Source organism: Antrostomus carolinensis, unplaced genomic scaffold (genome assembly GCF_000700745.2).
Source record: "Antrostomus carolinensis isolate BGI_N321 unplaced genomic scaffold, ASM70074v2 scaffold24830, whole genome shotgun sequence".
NCBI classification, from domain to species: domain Eukaryota; kingdom Metazoa; phylum Chordata; class Aves; order Caprimulgiformes; family Caprimulgidae; genus Antrostomus; species Antrostomus carolinensis.
In genome coordinates, this window is record NW_010286784.1 from 2,169 (window position 1) to 7,916 (window position 5,748).

The 5,748-nt window shown below is 42.9% G+C and overlaps 1 long non-coding RNA gene across 1 annotated transcript in view; it reads left to right on the plus strand.

Moving 5' to 3' along the window:
- The window catches only part of LOC104532222 (uncharacterized), a 6,083-nt gene extending 2,162 nt beyond the window's left edge, over positions 1 to 3,921 (plus strand). Inside the window, exons 4-6 of the long non-coding RNA XR_728088.1 lie at positions 2,006 to 2,050; positions 2,708 to 2,743; positions 3,605 to 3,921. This is a non-coding gene — a long non-coding RNA (uncharacterized LOC104532222). The remainder of the gene's footprint in view (positions 1 to 2,005; positions 2,051 to 2,707; positions 2,744 to 3,604) is intronic.
- Positions 3,922 to 5,748: the final 1,827 nt, after the last annotated feature.

Genomic DNA, 5,748 nt, shown 5'->3' on the forward strand with positions numbered 1-5,748 from the left:
GGGGGCAGGAAGCAACATGAAGGTTGCCACTATTGACTGAACTCTTGGTTAGAGCTGCTCAGCTTTGTCAGTTCCAGTTCTGAGAGTTAGATCAAATTAACATTCCTCTAGTGCTAAGAACTACATTATATGGGGTAGGATGCTTGACCAGAGGTTTGGAGGGCTGAATGAACAGGACTTTGAGTCCTGATGCCACAGGTAGTGGTTTTGAAGGACTTCTCAGACTTGTAGCCCTGGTTTTGTTGGTTTGGATATTTTCCATGCTGAAATGGAAGTTGAGGAAAATGGGTTATAGAGTAAATGCTCCTGTGTTATATTCCTCTTGTCTCTTGTGATAGGTCTTGGTTGGAAGAAGGGTGAAGGAGTAGGTTAAAAATGTGATGGACCTGAGAAGTCATTTGGAAGAAGTTGTCTTTTGTTTTGCATTAGAACAGGGGAAGAGAAATATGGTGTTTTTTAGGAGTCTGCCTGCTACTTCAGGACTTGTTGAGCCTTTAAGGGGATGATGGTGATTATTACTGGAGCTGTCCTGACTTAGGCAGGCCTGTAATGCAGGAGATGAGTAGCCAGGCTCAGATTGCATGCTGCTGCTGTGCAAGGGTCTGGATACTGCTGATGTTGCTTGGTGACTGCCAGTTCTGGGACAGTCATGTTCCTGCAGGAAACACTTGATACACACACTGGAATTTCTGAGGAATGCTGACTTTTCATAGCTCTGCAACTGCAGTGGTGAGAAGTGGTAGTTGAGGACTGGAGTTATGGAAGCACTGGGAAAACTCCTTCCTGTGTTAGCCTGTACTGGTCCTCTGCTGAGAGAGCAGAACAGGGGTATGTAACCAGTACTGCTTCTGGAGCTTTAGATCTAAAGTCCTGCTTTGTGGCTGTGCCTGGGAAGGAGGAGTTGCCAGCAGTTTCTGCAGTAAGATGATGCTCTTTGTGTGCTGCCTTCCTGTGTTTCTTACCAAAGGAAGTCATGCTCATGCTACAAAATCCAAGTTCTAGGTAGTTGTGAGCAGCTCCATCCTGTGTAGCTGTGATGCACAGTAACAGAATCACTGGTTATAGGTTAGGAACTGTGATATCAGGTGATGGCTCAGCGTAGTTACCAGCAAAGTTTCAAAGCACTGGCATGTAACTCGGTTTAACTTGTGCCAACAATGTCCATGTAGTATTTCTAGAATTTAATAGGCCAGGTAAAGGTGAATCTCGATTGCCCCTTAAAACTAGTTCCAAGCAGAAATAAAATAACATTCTTAGGTTTGTTTTGGGGTTTTTTTTTTTTGCTAAGTCTGTTAAACAACTGACTGTGGTGAACACTGAGCTTTCTAATGGTCAGTTATACCACGTGCCTGAATTCTCACACTCGAGGAGGGCAAATATTTTCTAAGTAACAGCAGATACCTGAGTTGGTAAAGTAACACGAGAAATGTGGGAGGAAAGTCTCAACTGTTGGAGTGGATTTTAATTCATAAGATGAACTAGTTTACACATCAGTAGCAATAGAGAAATGCTGTTTTCATGGGGATGACTGATGAAAAAGCTTTATTATACTTGGCTATAAGTGGCACTGGGAACTCAATCTGAAGAAGGCATCAGCTGTTCAGCACATGTGCTTACCTGTGTCTGATTCCAGGCTCTTAATTGGGGGCGGGGGGGGGAGTGTGTGTCCTAAGATGACCCTTTCTTCTCTTTATGGATGGAATACTTGCAGGCAGAGGGGGGAAGTTGGGGAGCCTGATACAAAGTCATTTCTTTTGTGAAAGTGGTAGCTGAAGCTTTGCTGGGGAGCTTCTTGTGCTTTTCTACTCTTGTCTTCTCATAAGTGGGGTCTCTGGATTTTCAGGGTTTTCCTAAAATGTCATGAGGAAAGCCTGCAGCACCAGAGGTTTCCTCTCTGGTTTGTGGTGCTCTGTAGTATGAATTTGCTGTTGCTGGTTTAGCTGACTTTCATTGTATGTGCGTGCCACTGGCTGCTTTGCTGAGCTTTATTTTTCTCCTGTTGTAGGTCTGGGTCCCATGGTAGATCTAAATCTGGCTTACCTGCTAAAAGGTGAGCGTATAAATACAAGTACCACTCAGTATTTTTTACATTTTTTTTTTTATGATTCAAAATCTCTGCTTGGACCAGTATTTCAGTTGCATGTGGAAGAGTTTTTGTGGTTTGGTTTTTTTTTTTTTGTTGTTGTTGTTGAGTTTTTTTAAAAAAAGCTGATTTTAAAAGTATTTTTTATAAATCATTTGAATGTGGTTTTTCATAGCTGGTTTTTGTGGGACAGTAGGCAATTCTCCCAGAAGGATTGCAAAGACAGGTTTTTGTTTAACCTATGATTGTGACAAAAACTATTTTTGACAGGATTTGGGTCATATCTTTCCCTGCCTTTGTTCCCAACTGTCTGTAGTTCTTGGCTCTCCTCTACTTGATTCACTGCTCCCGTGTTGCAGGATTGCTGTGATCATTTTATAGCTGCTTTGGAGCTGTGTTGCTCATTTTCCTGAGGGCTTTGGCTTTCAGCAGTTTTCCTTCTCAACTGCAGCTTCTTGCTTAGAGTAATTGTTATATTTGCTATCAGCAGCATTAAGGGTTGTGTCTTTTAATGTATTTAACAACATCAAACTGTTCTTACTGGTTTTAAGTGGTCAAAAGTGGTTACTGAGTATATACAAGTTCACAATATTGATTGTTTTGGTTTGGGTTTTTTTTTAACAGTCGCTCAAAGTCCAGATCACCATCTCCAAAGAGAAGGTAGGAATTTCTTAAAACTGGAGTGTGCCATACAGTTACACAGAACTGGTGTCTGGAGTGGTTGCTGTAGAAGTGAACTTGTGCAAGGATAAAAGCTTAAAGGTTTTTCAGTTGTCCTTAATTTGTGAACTAGGAAAAGATAAATTGTTATGGGCACTTCCTGCTAAGGAAAGATGAAGTTTTATGGGCACTTCCTACCACTGGTAGTCAGAACTTCATAATAATAAACTCTAAAATAACCTATTTTAATTGAATTTTAAAGGACGACAAAAATGTAGGCAAATGAGAATCAACTATCCTGAAGTTCCTGAGGAATTTAGAATCTGGGGAAGAATGAATAATGTAAAGTATGGAGCAAACCAGGAGTGTGTGGTAGGATTAAAAAAAGCTCCTCGCAGCTGGCTCTCACTGAGTGGCACAGCTGCCAAGTTTTACTACACAGGGTGAAGTAAGAAGTGAGTTTTCCTATGAACCAGAGAAGTATGTGTGGGAATTGATGTAGTCTGAGGTAGTGCCTGATGCTGGAACCACCTAGGTCACAGCAGAGTAAGGATTCCTCTGCACAGCTGGAGTGCAGCTCCAAGGTGCTTTCTAAGCAGGCTGGATGTCTCACCTAGCTCTTGCAGCTGATGACTCTTATTTTGCCTGCCCTTTTCAAGCTTAAAGCAGTGGTAGTTACTTGCAAAGGTGTAAAATGTAACACTTTTCTCATTATTCATGAACTGTAAATAAAAAACAGCGTGGGGAGGGGCGTTATGAGGTGGGAGGTGGGCTCCTGAGCAGAGGAAACCAGGGGTAGGGTCACAGTCCCTGTTAGTTCTGCTGTAGCAATTGCTCTTCATCTTTTTCTTTCCCTTTCAGTCATTCACCATCAGGAAGCCCTTGAAGGAGTGCAAGTCCTGAAAGAATGGATTCCAATTTAAAAAGTTTAAGAAGAAAATTTATTTTGTTTACATTATTATAAGGGATTTTGTGGTGTCTTTATAAATGTAAGGGCTTAGTCCTAGAAGGCTGTTTCTATCAACTAACAATTGGCATGAACCTGGCTCTTTTAAAAGTCTTATTAGTAGACTAATGCAAAACTCCCTTGTTGTGTTAACGTTCTGTGATCTGGAAATGTTGGGCTTTTTTTAATGGCACATTGAAATAAACTGTGCGTTTCTAAGGAAGAAATATTTTGTGCTAGCCCTGCTGTTTCTGTTTGTGTTTGGGTCGCTGGTGCAGGAGTCAGGCTGCTCCAGGCACTGCTGTGGTGAAGGTGGTGCAGCAGCCAGTCCTGCAGGCGTGTCCCTGCTGTTGGACTCTGTTCCTACAGAGCATCCATCAAGAGTGAAGAGTTACCACTACCAGCTGTTGTTCTTGCTGTTCAGTCTTGAATGTTAGTGATCTGTACTTTGTGTTCTTATTTGCACCTCCTCAAAGCTAGGTGGAGCTGAAAATCTGTCCAGAGGTGCTTGTACATGTGATGATTTGACTTACAAAAAATGACATTAACAGATGGAGAAAACAAGGAAATGTGTGAATGTCTGGGATGTCTGTCCTGTTGATGAAAGGACCAGTGAACTTCTCACCTGAAGGTATTTGGAATCCTTCTGGAATGTAAACTATTGAAGTAAATATTTTTAGAAATCTTGTTTTATGTCCTGGTTGTCCAAATCATACTACTTTGATACTTAGGTTAAATTGGCAGTTCTAGTGCAGAAGATAATAAATACCTTTAGATACTCTTTTTAGGAAATTAAGGCTTTTGTTACAGGTTGAAGGTGACAAAGCAGAACCTGCAGCTCATGTTTGAGTAGCAGGACATGTGGGGAATCCAGAGTTACACCTGATCTGCCTGGTCATGTCTTCTTTGTTAGTCAAGTGTAACCAAGGGACTTGCTGCTCTCCTGATCAGTTGTTGCTTTGGGAAGCTGGACTGTAGCTGCCTGTATGCAGAGCGTCCCCATCTCCCCACAGATGGGTTCCTGAAGGATCTGATGTAAGTATGATGAACTAGTGTGAGGTAGTCCCTAGTTTGAGTTGTCTTTGCAGCTGACAGTGGCTGTTACCAGACTAGTAAGGAAATCAGAGTGTTGGATGAATTTTGACTTAAGTCTTCCTCTTAGTATGTCCTGGCCTCCCTCTATTGCTGTGTCTGACAGGCCAGCCAGGAACAACAATTCTCTTGAGGCTTTGAACTTGTCAGCTGTGTTTAATACTCTGCTGTTACAGTACAGCACTGCAGCTGTGCATGGGCACCCAGGTTTTCAGATTGGCCATTCAACTTTGGTTGTTGCTTTACAAGATGTCTGGGTATTAAAAGAATGACAGTGAGCTTCACGGAGACTCTTCCCTTCTACAAACACAGCATGTGTTTGTCCCATCCCTCTTCTCTCTTTCCCGTGTTTGTGCATTTTAGTGCATTGGTGCTTAGGATAAGTGGCTTTCCTTGCTGATGATGCTGCAATTAATATTTTGTTCTAACCATAGTCCATTACAAGCTGCAGAGGAGGGAGCTGGAAGCAACAGCATTAAACTAGGGTGACCCACAAGCCATTGCTGAGCACTGCTGTGGGGAGTATTTACTGGGTTCCCCACCCCACTGCAGTTACAGCATCAGTGATAGAATTACCCCGTGCAACTGCTTTGGAAGGGGGTGGTGCTTCCTTTTTCTGACTCTGTACTGCTGAAGCAAGCTGACTCCACAATAAACCTGTAGACTGAAACTCTATCCTAGTGCTACCTTTCTTCTTCAGCCTTTCCACTCGGAGTAGGACAAGAAAGGGAGTGGGCTGAGGCTGCATCTGTGTGCTTGGGCGTAGAGGAGGCTGGAAGGAGGGTTTGAGCTTTGGTCAGCTCCCATGGAGGAGGTTGAGAAAGAACCACACTTCAGCTGCTGCTGGAGGTGGCTCTTCTCATTCCTTCCAGGGAGGTGTTTGGTGCTTCTTATCTGTATTTGATGGGATCTCGTCCTCTTGTTGGGAGCTGCTCTCTCAAAAGCTGTGCTGTGTGGGGGGGGGGAT